The 15,702-nt window shown below is 39.4% G+C and overlaps 1 protein-coding gene across 4 annotated transcripts in view; it reads left to right on the top strand.

Annotated features, from left to right (window-relative positions):
* LOC129009628 (liprin-beta-1-like) overlaps positions 1 to 15,702 on the top strand; it is a 155,400-nt gene that overhangs the window by 14,526 nt on the left and 125,172 nt on the right. The window contains exon 3 of one of the 4 annotated variants that reach the window (XM_054442893.1): positions 12,122 to 12,237. The exons of 2 other annotated variants lie outside the window; for them this stretch is intronic. The gene's annotated coding sequence lies outside the window, so the exon portion shown is untranslated. Of the gene's footprint in view, positions 1 to 12,121; positions 12,238 to 13,606; positions 13,774 to 15,702 lie in introns of all 4 variants that reach the window. One more of the 4 variants, XM_054442894.2, reaches the window with a different exon arrangement.

The raw sequence follows: 15,702 nt of genomic DNA on the forward strand, positions 1-15,702 counted from the left end.
TGGCTAAACCATTATCAATTTACCTGTTGACAGACATTTGGGTTGTTTCTAATTTTTGACCAACACAAATAAAGTGGCTATGAACATTTACATACAAGTATTTGTATGGACTTAAGCTTTAATTTCTCTTAGGTAAATACCTAAGGAGTAGAATGGCTGGATCATATAATAGGTGTATATAGTATTTAACTTTTTTTTATAACACTGTAAAACTGTTTCATAGTGGTTGTATGGAAATAAAAATGAGAAACAAAATAAAACAAATGTATACCAAAACATGTTTAATGTTTCACCTTCAGGAAAAGGGAACACTTTACAATGAGTGAGAAAATATATATCCACATTTTGAAAAAAACTCCCAAGATAAAAGACATTTTGACAACAGATATTTGGAAATATTTCCATCGTTACAAGAGTTTATTGTCAAAAATGATGTATGTCCATCTATAAAACTCTCCTATCTGAAGATTTAAAATGTTGCTAAAACAAATTTATCTGCTCTATTTTAAAATATTTTCAAAAAGTTAGTTTTGAACCTATTTGCTTAAAATATGAAAATGCAAAACCTTTTGTTGCTTCCAAGAGTAATTTATTGACATCGAAGAAAATATAAATTTATTACTTAAACAAAAATCTCCCTTTTTTGCTCCTCTTTCTTTTTTGTTTTGTTTTTATAACTGGACAAATAATAATTGTACATATTCATGGGGTACCTAGTGATGTTTCAATACATATACTGTAGCGATTAGATCAGGGTAATTAACATATCTTTTTAATTGGTGAATGGACTGAAAAATTAATACTCTGATTTAGTAAGTGAAGCTAACCCTTCCATTTGAATCCATACTCCTCTGCAAGATCTTTTTTAGCTTTGAGAGCCATTAACACCAAATATTGAAGTAAACTAAACTTATAACCAGACCATCATATCATTTTATCTCATAAAATGAAGCAAGTATTCCTGTCGCTTCTGGGAACACAACTGAACAGTATTGTATGCTAGTGAAAAAAATTTGAGTTTTCAGGTGAAAATTGGAATTTTGGAAAACTTGTATCCTCCCTATGAGCTTGACAGCTTCCCAATATTTAGAGACTTTTCTGATATATTTATGGTGAGACCAGTGATAAGATTAACAATTGTTATTTTTGAAATATTGCTTAATGAAACCCATCAATACCAACCCAAATTTTATAAAAACAAAGCATATTTAAAAACATTTCTTGGGAGGGCACGGTGGCTCATGCCTATAATCCCAGCACTTTGGGAGGCCGAGGCAGGCAGATTACTTGAGGCCAGGAGTTCAAGACCACCCTGGCCAACATGGTGAAACCTCCATTTCTACTTAAACAAAAAAACAGAATTCTTGCAATATAGGTGACCCTCATAAATCACATAACTCTTCTGAGGGTAAAAGAGGTGCATTTTTTGTTAGAGTTATCCAGACTTTTTACATTAATTATATTTATATTTTTCAGATCCCAAATTGGCAAAAGTTGGAGAATTTTTCTTAAATTACAATTTTCTTCTGCCAGAGCCAAAAATGTAAGAAAACTCCTAGATACCATGGTTATATCCATAATCTTAAAATTATTGTTCTCAGCACAATGAAGAAATTATTGAGAACAAGTCCCTTCCAAAGAAAAAAAGAATCCAATAAGAGATTAAATATGCATTGTAATTTTAGAAGACAATTAAGTTGCATCCTCACATAGAATGCTCTCTCAGACACTGGCTTATTCTAAATGCGTCAGCAAGTAATCAAAGAGTACAGTAAATACCTGTTCTTCCTTAGAACACTGCTGGAACAGATTTCCCCCTAACCCTGTCTAAGGCTCTCTTTATTTATTAGATGGATTAAACTTAATTCCCTTGATTTGTACTTATTCTAATAACAGTTGATCCATAGGAATTCAGAAAGGCTTTTTCAGACTTGAGATTTAAGTGCAGCTTGAGATTTAATGTCAGCTTTTTTTTTTGTTTTTTTTTTTTTTAAGTTTGGCTAAAGCAAAGCAAGGGAATTGTTGCCAAGTAAAGCACACTATGCAGAACCTGGGACATATAGGATGACTCAGCATTGCATTTCAGTCTCATGACTTTGCTGGGAATCAGATGCAGCTATCGAGAATACCAGCAGCATTGGCTTCAGGTTTAGTAGCCATGAGTTGAGTTTAGGAAAGGCAGAATCTTACTAAGCAAACTCCTGATTATTGCTGCAAGAACTTCTTGGTCAAAGCATTCTTGACATATCATCCTTGAAAAACTCTTTACTATATGGAAAACGTAAAGAACAATGGGTGAGAGCACAGGCTCTGGGTTTGAACCTTGGCTATACCACCACTTACACATCATGTGACCGTGGTTAAGTCCCATCATCACTCCGTGTCTCAGTTACCATATATACAAAATAACAATAACATACTGCTAAATACTTACTAAATCCTTTACATTTATTATTAATATAAGCCACATGATCCTATGTGGCTTATATTAATAATAAATGTAAAGGATTTAGTCTGGTACTAAATGTCCAGTAAATGTTATTTATAATTGGTTTGCTTTATTATTTATTTATTTAGACAGAGTTTCACTCCCATTGCCTAGGCTGGAGTGCAGTGGCACTCAAGTGATTCTCCTGCCTCAGCCTCCCAAGTAGCAGGGACCACAGGTACACCACCATGCCCAACTAATTTTTTTTTTTTTTTTTTTTGAGACGGAGTCTCGCTCTGTCACCAGGCTGGAGTGCAGTGGCATGATCTCGGCTCACTGCAACCTCCACCTCCTGGGTTCAAGCAATTCTCCTGCCTCAGCCTCCCAAGTAGCTGGGACTACAGGCGTGCGCCACCATGTTCAGCTAATTTTTGTATTTTTAATAGAGACGGGGTTTCACCATGTTGTCCAGGATGTTCTCAATCTCTTGATCTCGTGATCTGCCCACCTTGGCCTCCCAAAGTGCTGGGATAATAGGCGTGAGCCACCACGCCTGGCCTGCTAATTTTTAATATTTTTTGTAGACACAGGGTTTCACCATGTTGCCCAGGCTGCTCTTGAACTCCTGAGCTCAAGTGATCTGCCTGCCTTGGCCTCCCAAAGTGCAGAGATTACAGGTGTGAGTCACCATGTCAGACCAGTTTGCTTTATTTCTTAAGCCTCACAACATCCCTGTAGTTATTGTGGGGTAGGTATCTGCTATGGTTTGAATGTCCACTCCAAAAGTCATGTTGAAATTTAATTGCCATTGTAACAGTACTAAGAGGTGGAACCTTTAAGAGGTGATTAGGCCATGAGAGCTCTCATAAATGTATTAACGACATTATTGTGGGAGTGGGTTCATTATTGCAGGACGGGGTTCCTCATAAAAGGATGAGTTTGGTGCCCCGTTTGTTTGTCTCTCAAGGTCTCTTGCTTTTCCACCTTCTGCTATGGGATGTCATAACAAGAAGACCTTCATCAGATGCTGGTACCTTGATCTTGAACTTCCCCACCTGCAGAACTATGAGAACATAAATTTCTATTCACTTAAAATTACCCAGTCTGTAGTATTCTGTTATAGCAGCAGAAATCAGACTAAGGCAGTATCCCTAAGGGTAAATTGAGTTTATTCCCGAGAGTAAACTGAGGCTCAGAAGTTAATTGTCCATTGACCCAGAGCCTGTGTGTGGCAGTTCCTGTGATTCCAAACAAGGCACTTCCCAATATGTCATTCTAAATCTACAAATTTCATTTATGTCTTGTAAGTGTAGAAATCAGAAACATCATAAAAGCTCAGTCTCTTACATGGTCTTAGACTTTGCCAAATTAAGATTTATAGAATTAATAAATAAGTGTATGAGGCTGGGCGCAATGGCTCATGCCTGTAATCCCAGCACTTTGGGAGGCTGAGGTGGGTGGATCACCTGAGGTCAGGAGTTTGAGACCAGCCTGGCCAACATGGCAAAACCCTGTCTCCACTAAAAATACAAAAATTAGCCAGTAGTGGTGGTGCGTGGCTGTAGTCCCAGCTACTCAGGAGGCTGAGGCAGGAGAGTTGCTTGAACCTGGGAAGTGGAGGTTGCAGTGAGCCAAGATCCCACCACTGCACTCCAGTCTGGGCAACAGAACGAGACTCTGTCTCAAAAAAAAAAATTAATTAATTAAAAAGTGTATGAGAAATTTGACTCTTCTTGAACAAAGCATGCATTATTTAATTGTTGAGTTTATTTAATTTTCTGTTGACCATATTTTGTTTTGTTGCCTTAATATGATAATAGGGCAGAGACAATATTGTAGAGAGTTCAGCACAGTGGCCTGAAAAATTGAGGATACTAGAAAAGTTCTTTTATCTATTAATCTATCCAGCAGATATTTATTGCAGCCCCTATTGTATGCAGGCACTGCTGGGATACAGCAATGGATACATCAGGCAAGGTTCTTGCTCTTATAGAAAAGACATTATAGAGAGAGGAGAAGAACATTTATTCCATCAATAAATACATAAAAAAGACAATTTCAGATAGTGTAAATAACAGCTAAGAAGACAATAAAACAGGATGATTGGATACAGGAGATGGGAAGAGATGGTGAGAAGTGGGGAAGACTTAGATATAGTTAAATGGAAAGGCTTGTCTTTGGAAGTGGCATATGAGCTCAGTACTTCTTTTTTTTGAGACAGAGTCTCACTCTGTTGCCCAGGCTGCAGTGCAGTGGCACAATCTTGGCTCACTGCAACCTCTGCCTCCTGGGTTCAAGCGAGTCTCATGCCTCAGCTGGGATTACAGGCGTGTGCCACCATGCCCAGGTAATTTTTGTATTTTTTTGTAGAGACAGGGTTGCGCCATGTTTACTAGCCTGGTCTCGAACTCCTGACCGCAAGTGATCAGCCCACCTCAGCCTCCCAAAGTGCTGGGATTACAGGCATGAGCCACTGCACCTGGCCCTCAATACTTTGATCATTAGAGGAAACCACTGAGCAAAGAACCAGGACTCATTCAGTGGGAACAGCAAGTGCAAAGACTCTAAGGTAGGAACAAGCTTGGCACTTCCTTGAAATAAGAAGAAAAAATAATTGTAAATAATGAAACTAAAAATCCTTACAAGGCCTTTTTTGTCCATTTAAAAACAATACAGGCTTTTAATCACCAAATGCATCAGTCATCTTTATTTACCTTCTAGAAAAAAGGATAGGAGTGGCTGAGGTGTACATTTCCTTTGAAGTATTTTGAAGGAAAAAACTGGTTTCAGCTTGTTGATTCTTATTACAGTGCCAAAATATGTACTAGTCTTTCTTCAGTGGATATTTGAGAACCAAAATTTTTATACTTAGGATTGTCGGTACATCTGTGCAACGTTAGTTTCTTTTAAGAAACTTTACCAAGAACCTGGAATTCAGTATCCTAATTTATAAATCTGATTTCTTTTTTTTAACTTTTAAGTACGGGGTACATGTACAGGTTTGTTACATGGGTAAACTTGTGTCATGGGAGTTTGTTGTACAGATTATTTTGTCACTCAGGTATTAAGCCTCGTACCCATTAGTTATTTTTTCTGATCCTCTCCCTCCTCCCGCACTCCACCCTTCACCCTCCTGCAGGCCCTAGTATCTGTTGTCGCCCTCTCTGTGTCCATGTGTTCACTTCATTTAGTTCCCACGTATAAGTGAGAACATGTGGTATTTGGCATTTTGTTCCTGTGTTAGTTTGCTAAGGATAATGACCTCCAGCTCCATTCACATTCCTACAAAGGGCATGATCTTGTTCTTTTTAATGGCTGCATAGTATTCCATGGTGTATATGTACCACATTTTCTTTGTCCAGTCTACCATCCATGAGCATTTTGGTTGATTTCATGTCTTTGCTGTTATTAATAGTGCTGCCTTGAATGTATGCATGCATATGTCTTTATGATAGGATAATTTGTCATCTGGGTATATACCCATCAATGGGATTGCTGGGTCAAATGATAGTTTTGTTTTTAGGTTTTTTGAGGAATCGCCACGCTGCTTTCCACAATGGTTGAACTAATTTACACTCCTACCAACAGTGTGTAAGTGCTCCTTTTTCTCTGCAACCTCACCAGCACCTGTTATTTTTTGACTTTTTAGTAAGAGCCATTCAGACTGGTGTGAGATGGTATCTCCTTGTGGGTTTGATTTGCATTTTTCTATTGATTAGTGATGTTGAGCTTTTTTTCATATGCTTATTGGCTGCATATATGTCTTCTTTTGAAAAGTGTCTGCCCATGTCCTTTACCCACTTTTTAATGGAGTTGTTTTTTTCTTATAAACATAAATCTGATCTTTAAGTGCACAGTTGTCCACACCCATGAAAATATAGAAATTTATGCCCACTTTTTCTCTCTTCTCATTCTTTCCTCACTCCATGTGTTATTCAGAAGTTTCTCTTTTTACTTTCTTACTCTCTTATATATACACACACACTCAGATAATATCACACGAATACCCATTGTGTACATTTTTCTAAATGTTTATATAAAATGTCCAGAATAGGCAACCCTATAGAGTTAGAAAATTAGTTTAGTGGTTACCTAGGACTGGGGGTATGGGGGAATTGTATATGATAGCTAAGGGCTGCAGGATTTCTTTTTGTGGCAATGAAAATGTGAAAGCAATTGAGGTGATGGATGCACAACTTTTTGAATAGACTAAAAGCCATTGAATTGTATACTGTAAATGGGTGAATTGCATGATATATGAATTATATTTCAATAAAGTTGTTGAAAAAGCTAATAGAAAGCCAGGCACAGGCCAGGCGCCATGGCTCACACTTGTAATCCTAGCCTTTTGGGAGGCCAAGGTGGGCAGATGCCAGGAGTTCAAGACCAGCCTGGCCAACATGGTGAAACCCCATCTCTACTAAAAATACAAAAATTAGCAGGGCATGGTGGCACTTGCCTATAATCCCAGCTGCTTGGGAGGCTGAGGCATGAGAATTGCTTGAACCTGGCAGGCAGAGGTTGCAGTGAGCCAAGATCGTGCTGCTGCATTCCAGCCTAGGTATCAGAGCAAGATTCTGTCTCAAAAAAAGAAAAAAAAAAAAAAAATGAAGCCAGGCACTGTGGCACGCACCTGTAGTTCTAATAGCTGATAGAGGAGAAAAATGAAATAACAATAGTTTGATACAAAGCAAGGCATGAAGGGTGAAATAAAGGAATAAAAAACAGATGGGACAAACGAGTAGAAAGATGGTACACTTAAACCCAAGCATTTTTGATAATTACATTTAACTAGACTGAAGATTCTCCTTGAAAATATATACATTGAAATGCAAAGGGCCAAGAAATAACAAGATTGACTTTGAAACTATAATAACTAAGACTGTATAATATTGGTTCAAGAATAGACACACAGATCAGTGGAACAGAACGCTGATCCTGGGACAGATCTGCATGAAAAGAGTCACATGATTTATAAGAAAGACACCACTACAATTCAGCAGGGGAAAGGATGGTCTTTTCAATAAATGGTGCCAGGTCCACTGGGTTTCAATATGGAAAAAAATTAACCCTCATTCCTACTGCATACCATAAAAAATTAATTTGAGATGGTCAAATACCTAGATGTAGGTTTAGACCAGTCCAAATAAAGCTCTGGAAGAAAATATAGGAAAATATCTTCATGACCTTAGTGTAGAGAAAAATATCATAAGCAGGACACAAATGTACTATCTGTAATAGAAAAGACTGATAAATTATACTTCAGTAAAATTAAGAACTTCAGGCTGGGTGTTTTGCCTCAAACCTGAAATCCCAACACTTTAGGAGGCCAAGGTGGGCGGATAGCTTGAGTCCAGGAGGTCAAGACCCAGCCTGGGCAACATGGCAAGACTCCATCTGTATAAAACATTTTAAAAAAATTAGCTAGGTGTGATGGCACATGCCTGTAGTCCCAGCTATTCAGGAGGCTGAGGTGGGAGATTAGCTTGAGCCCAGGAGGTCAAAGCTACAGTGAGCCATGATTGGGCCACTGTGCTTCAGCCTGGGTGACAGAGTGAGACCCTGTCTCAAAGAAAAAATAATTAAGAACTTCTGTTTATCAAAAGACAGAATTAATTGAGTGGAAAAGCAATGGACTGAGAGAAGATAGTTATAGATATATGTTTTTGAGATAGAGTCTTGCTCTATTGCCCAGGCTGGACTGCAGTGGCAGTCTTAGCTCACTGCAACCTCTGCCTCCTGGGTTCAAGCAATTCTTGTGCCTCAGCCTCCTGAATAGCTGGGATTGCAGTCGCACCACCACACCCACTAATTTTTGTATTTTCATTTGAGATGCAGTTTTGCCATGTTGGCCAGGCTGGTCTCGAACTCCTGGCCTCAAGTGATCTGCCCGCCTCGGCTTCCCAAGCTGCTGGGATTACAGGTGTGAGCCACTGTGCCTGGCCTTGAGAGAAAATATCTTTAATACATATATCCAATAAAAATCTCATACATAGACTATGCAAGGAGACTCCAAAACTTCATGAAAAATGGAATTAAAAGGGAAAACATAAACTTTATTTCTCAACATACTTCATCAGGCTCAACACACTTTTGTAAGCAGTGACACCAGCCATTTTGTCCACCCCTAAAGAACTGAGGATCCTGGGAATTTAACCATGTCAATGCAGTCTTTTTTACATTATCAACTGAAGAAAAATTGGTGCCCTTTAAAGATTTTTTTGAGGCAAAAAAAGTAAGAAGGAGCTAAATCAGGATTGTAAGGTAGACTTATAATGAGTTCTCATCAAAATGTTCACAAATGTCCCTTGACTGATGAGAGGAATGAGCAGGAGCATTGTCATGGTGGAGAAGAACTCTCTGGTGAAGCTTTCCAGGCATTTTTCTGCTAACTGGCTAACTTTCTCAAAACTCTGATAATAAGCATTGTCATAATATTGTCATTTTTTTTTGAGACAAAGTCTCGCTCTGTCGCCCAGGCTAATGTGCAGTGGCGTGATCTCATCTCACTGCAACGTCCGCCTCTCAGATTGAAGCAATTATCCTGCCTCAGCCTCTCAAGTAGCTGGGATTACAGGCATTGAGCCACCATGCCTGGCAATATTGTCATTCTTTGGTCCTTCAGAAAGTCAATAAGCAAAGTGCATTGAGCATCCCCCAAAAATGTTGCCATCACCTTTGCTCTTGTTTTTTTTTTTTTTCTGAGACAGGGTTTTGCTCTGTCACCCAGGCTGGAGTGCAGTGGCGCTATCACGGCTCACTGCAGCCTCAACCTCCTGGGCTCAAGCGATCCTCCCACCTCAGCCACCCAAGTAGCTGGGACTATAGCCACATACCACCATGGCTGGCTAATTTTTAAGTTTTTTTTATAGAGACAAGGTCTTACTATGTTGTCAGGCTTGTCTGGAATTCCTGAGAAGTGATCCTCCTGCCTTGGTCTCCGAAAGTGCTAGGATTACAGATATGAGCCACTGTGCTCAGCCCTCCTTTACTCTTGACAAGTCCACTTTTGCTTTGACTGGACCACTTTCACCTCTTGGTAACTATTGCTTTGATTGTGCTTTGTCTTCAGGATTGTACTGGTAAACCATGTTTCATCTCCTATTACAATTCTTCTATTAAATGTTTTAGGATCTTGATCCTACTTGTTTAAAATTTCCGTTGAAAGCTCTGCTCTTGTCTGCAGCTGATCTGGGCACAATGGTTTTGGCACCCATGCAGTGGAAAGTTTGTTCAACTTTAATTTTTTAGTCAGAATTGTGTTAGCTGAACCAATTGAGATGTCTATAGTGTTGGCTGTATAGTATTGTTTCTGCTGTTAATTGTCAGTCGTCTTCAATTAGGGCTTGAAGAAAATTATATTTTTTCCTTGCAAATTGATGTGAATGGTGTGTTGTTGCAGGCTTCATCTTCAATATCACCTCATCCCTCCTAAAATGAGTTATCCATTTGTAAGCTGCTAATGTCTTTGAAGCATTGTACCCATAAACTTTTTGTAAAACATCAATAATTTCACTGTTCTTCCACTTAAGCTTCACCATAAATTTGATGTCTTGTTATTTCTTCAATTTTAGCTGAGTTCATGTTGCTCTGATAAGAGCTGTTTTCAAATTGATGTCTTATCCTTCTTAGGGCTTTAAACTAGATCCTGTTCAGACATGTTATATTAAGTTTAGTATGAGTTTATTTTGGTGCAAAAACAAATAAATCCATGCATAGTTTTTTTTCATAATACACATTTTCCATGAACTTTTCAAAGGCTCCTCCTGTAAGAAACTCCTACAAATTAGTGATAAAAAGACAGACAACTCAATATTCTTAAATGAGTAGAAATGTGTACCTCAAAGAAAGAGAATATCCATACGGCCACTAAATGTAAAAGGTGTTCATCATGCTTAGGTATCAAGAAGCCAAATATAAGCCATAATGAAATACCACTATACCTCCACCAGAATTTCAACACCAAGTTTTGGTGAGGATGCAGAGCAAATGGAACTCTCATACATTGCTCATGGGAATGCAAATTTGTACACCACTTTGGAAAAATTTTTGGCAGTATCTACAAAGCCAAACATAACGTACACTCATTGAACCAGCAATTCCACTCTTCAGTATGAACACTACAGAAGTGAGTGCTTATATCCACCAAAAGACATGGATGAATGTGTTCATAGCAATTACAGTAATGGCCCTAACCTGATAAAAATTCAAATGTTCATCGTGAGTCAAATGAATACATAAATTGTGAATGAATGATAGTGATATAATAATGATACAGAAATAAAAATGAACAAACCACATTCAACAACATAGATGAATCTCACATACAAAATATTGAAAGAAGATAGACATAAAAATAATATATTGTATGATTTCATTTGTATGTAGTTCAAAAACAAGCAGAACTAATCTGTGGTAAAATTCAGATAGTCATCATTTTTAATGAAGTATTGATGGAATGGCAGGAGGAAGCTTTGTGGAATGCTGGAAATGTCTATATCTTTAGTTGATGTTTATGTAAAAATTCATTAAGCTGTACATGTAAGATTTATGCACCTTACTGCATATAAGTTATCTCAAGAATAAATAAATGGGTTGGTTGAGAGTTATATCCATATATCAGTAGACAGAATGATGGTGAATAAAATAAGCTTGATATTTGATTTTATAGGTATCAATAAGAATTCTTGGGTGGAACATGTATATGGAATATAGAATTTAAGTGAAACTTTGGTTAAAAATATGTAATATGCTAGGTGTGGTGGCTCACACCTGTAATCCCAGCACTTTTGGAGGCCAAGGCAGGCAGATTGTTTGAGCTCAGAAGTTTGAAACCAGCCTGGGCAACATGACAAAACCCTGTCTCTACTAAAAATACAATGGTATTTGTATTTTTATATTAGGGAAGCATCTTTTAAAAATTAATTAATTAATTAATTAAAAAGGTCTTGCTGCAGTGCCCAGGCTGGTCCTGAACTCCTGGTCTCAAGTGATCCTCCCAGCTACTCAGGAGGCTGATGTGGGAGGATTGCTTGAGCCCAGGAGGTTAAGGCTGCAGTGAGCCATGATCGCGGTACTCCAGCCTGGGCAACAGAGTGAGACTCTGTCTCAAAAAAAAAAAAGAAAATAATATAATATGAATAATAATAGTAGTATAGTAGTCAAAGTGCCTATTTGGAGAAAAAACAACTAGAAAACAAAAGTGAACGAGATTTGGGCTATTTGCATTTCCTAAATAAATTATGTCATATAGAATATCATCATCATAAAAGTCAATAGGTTTTCTGGGGAGAAAGTACCATGTTTGTATATTTCAGTGTCTAGTCAGAACAATATAAATAACTCTAGGTATTTCCTAAACTATGGTGTACAAAATACTGTAGTCATACAAGATGTTAATATGTTTTCTTGGGGGAAAATACCATGTTTGTATATTTAAGTGATCTGTCAGAACAACAGAAACCACTCTAGGTATTTCTAACACTGAGCCATTAACACAGCGGGTAGTTTGCAAAAGTGTTAGTGGGGCTGAAGAGACAAAAAGGTGAATGGGTGCTTCCCAGATATCAGTAAGTGCTAGAAGCTGCCAACTCCTAAGGCTGGAGGAGCAAAAGGGAAAGGAACATTGCCCAGATCCCATGAGTGCTGTGCTGCTGAGACTTCTAACACCACACTGCCACTGCTGTTTTGCAGGAAGCTAGGAATCCCAGTGATGGCTCAGGATTCTGGGAGCCACAGTCCCATTTTTGCTGAACTCCTGGCCTCAAGAGATCCTCCTGTGTCGGCCTCCCAATGTGCCAGGATTACGGGTATGAGCCAGTGTGCCCAGCCTACATCTACCTCTTTACTTCCGGATTTCTCAAAACCTTTCATATGCTACTGTGTTCAAAAGAGAGTTATAGTTGATGGCACTTCTCGTTTTATATGATTAAAGACGTATTATTTTCCCCCACAGAACACATTTGTAACATCTGATAAGACCTCAGACTAGAATAAAAACAGAAACAAACAAAAATGCTATTGTTGTTGGAGTATAATAAGGACATAGAACAGCAGATTATATAAAAAATGCTTCCTTATCTGAGTGGCTCACACCTGTAATTGGAGCACTTTGGGAGGCCGAGGTGAGAGGATCACTTGAACCCTGTTCAGGACCAGTCTGGGCAATGCAGCGAGACCTTGTCTACAAAAACTTTTCAAATTAATTAATTATTTTTAAAAAGATGCTCTCCTAACATAAATTATAAACATTTCATAGGGGCAAGTAAAAATGGCATGTAAGAATCCAAATATACCAACATTCTGAAAACTAATTATCTTAAAGGGATACTATTGACACATTCTTACATTTTTTTCTTTCTTTCTTTTTTTTTTTTTTTTGGAGACAGAGTCTTACTCTTTTCCCAGGCTGGAGTGCAGTGGCATGATCGCGGCTCACTGCAGCCTCCACCTCCTGGGTTCCAGAGACCCTCCTGCCTCAGCCTCTTGAGTAGCTGGGACTACAGGCGCCTGCCACCACACCCGGCTAATTTTTGTATTTTTAGTAGAGACGGGGTTTCGCCATGTTGGCCAGGCTGGTCTCAAACTCCTAACCTCAGGTGATCTGCCGGCCTTGGGCTCCCAAAGTGCTAGGATTACAGGCGTGAGCCACCGTGCCCAGCTAAAATTCTTGCATTTTTAGAGTCTTGTGTTAATGGTCATTTATTATTTTGGTAGCTCATTACATGACCACCTTCCTCTTTGGGAGAGTCACAACGGGAAATATAAGGAATGCCAGTCTCTGTTTACTACATGGAAGCTGCAGGGGAATGATAGCCTTTCTCCTTTTTTTTTTAGACAGAGTCTTGCTCTGTTTTCCAGAGTGCAGTGGCATGATCTTGGCTCACTTCAACCTCCGCCTCCTGGCTTCAAGCCATTCTCCTGCCTCGGCCTCCCGAGTAGCTGGGATTATAGGCAACTGACACCATGCCTGGCAAATTTTTGTATTTTAGTAGAGATGGGGTTTCACCATGTTGGTCGGGCAGGTCTTGAACTCCTGATCTCATGCAGTCCACCTGCCTTGGCCTCCCAAAGTGCTGGGATTACAGGCATGAGCCACCCTGCCCGGCCCAGCCTTTCTCCTTAATTCTGGTAGCTAGAGCATGGACTGTAACATGAGTACAGTTACTTTATCTACAGAGACATTGTAAGTTCAGAGGCGTGAGAGTTAGCATCCAGAGGCAGCAGACACCAGCAGCACAGCTGTCTCTCCCGCAGGATCATTGCCAGCAGAACATCCTACACCAATGGCTCTTTGGGCAGGGTCTTGGCTGTGCTTTGTCTGTCTAGCTTCATGCCCAAGTTTGGTAAGTTTTCTTGCTTATTGTACAACCTTTAACCCTTCCCAAAATTATTTTTCTCATTAACTGAGCCGGATTTATTTTCTGTTGTTTGCAACCAATAATTCTAACTAAAACATTCTTAGAAAGTAGAGAAAACCAAAATGGCAAACAATATTCAAAAATTTTTTTTCTAACCAACAAGAAAGAAAAGATTTGTTATATGGGAGAAAGTTACTATGAAATAATAGCATTCTAACAGAATGTATAGGTTTAAAAAAGCAGATTTATAAAGATTCAGAAAAACACCATATGATATGGTTTGGCTGTGTCCCACCCAAATCTCATCTTGAATTGTAGCTTGCATAATTCCCATATGTTGTGGGAAGGGCCCGGTGGGAGATAATTGACTCATGGGGGCAGTTTCCCCCACACTGTTCTTGTGGTAGTGAATAAGTCTCACGAGATCTGATGGCTTTATAAGGGCTTCCCCCTTCGCTTGGCTCTCTCATTCTTTCTTGCCTGCTGCCATGTAAGACGTGCCTTTGCTTCTCATTTGCCTTCCACCATGATAATGAGGCCTCCTTAGCCATGTGGAACTGTGAGTCCATTAAACCTCTTTCCTTTATAAATTACCCAGCCTCGGGTATGCCTTTATTAGCAGCGTGAGAACAGATGAATACAGCATATGTAATAGAAAAAAGGGAAAAATTATAAAATGATACCTGACTGTATAAATGTGAATAGTCCCAAAGAAAAGGAAGTAGGGGAGATATGTAAAGAGACTGGGATGGCTGCAATAAGGTTCTCTGTAAACTGCCCTGATATACAATGAGTAGAAGAATGAAAGAGAATGTGTCCCAATATAAATGTGTCTGTAAGGAGAAGGTAGGTATTATGGTCTCCATCTTCATCTCATCTTCAGGGATGATGTACTTATTCCCAAGCTGCTGGAAGTGCTGGCTCATAGATGCATCCTTCATTTGAAATTGCCCTTGGCTGCAGGGGACCACCTTGATCCAAGATTACAATGCCTCCCAGGTGTGGCTCATGCAAGGATAAAAAAATCCTGGCCCCGGCCAGGGTGGTGGCTCACGCCTGTAATCCCAGGATTTTGGGAGGCCGAGGTGGGCAGATCATGAGGTCAGGAGATCGACACCATCCTGGCTAACACGGTGAAACCCCGTCTCTACTAAAAATACAAAAAAATTAGCCAGGTGTGGTGGCAGGCACCTGTAGTCCTAGCTACTCAGGAGGCTGAGGCAGGAGAATGGCATGAACCCAGGAGGCGGAGCTTGCAGTGAGCCAAGATCGCACCACTGCACTCCAGCCTGGGCAGCAGAGGGAGACTCATCTCAAAAAAGAAAAATATCTATCTATCTATCTGTCTGTCTATCTATCTATCTATCTATCTATCTATCTAATCTATCTCTCTCTCTCTCTCTCCTGGCTCCTTTCCCCAATTTGGGGTAACTCTAAAGAACCACTCTAGCTCCAGGGCAACCTGTAGGATCAACTAGGCCTCAGTTACAACCACTCTTCCCACTTCTCCATCTGCCTCATCCTCCCTTGTTTTCTGCCTTACAGGTGTCTCTTCCCAGATCACTCTCCAATGAACCTTTTGCATGAAACTGCTCATCTCAGAAACTGTTTTTAAGACAAAGATACAAAGGTTGAAGTCCAAAATAAACGTAAACTTGTAAATCTTCTACCCTTCCTCCTCCTCCTCTTTCTTCTTCTTCTTCTCCTTCTTCCTCCTCCTGCTCCTCCTCCTCTTCCTCTTCTCCTTCTTCTTCTTCTTCCTTCTTTCTCCTTTTTTCTTCTTTCTTCTTCTTTCTTCTCTTTCTCCTCTCTTCTTCTTTCTCCTTCTTCTTTCTTCCTCCTCCTCCTCCTCCTCCTTCTTCTTCCCCCTTCTTTCTTCTTCACCTTCTCTTCTTCTTCCTCTTCTTCCTTCTC

Source organism: Pongo pygmaeus, chromosome 10 (assembly GCF_028885625.2).
Source record: "Pongo pygmaeus isolate AG05252 chromosome 10, NHGRI_mPonPyg2-v2.0_pri, whole genome shotgun sequence".
In the NCBI taxonomy this organism is placed as follows: domain Eukaryota; kingdom Metazoa; phylum Chordata; class Mammalia; order Primates; family Hominidae; genus Pongo; species Pongo pygmaeus.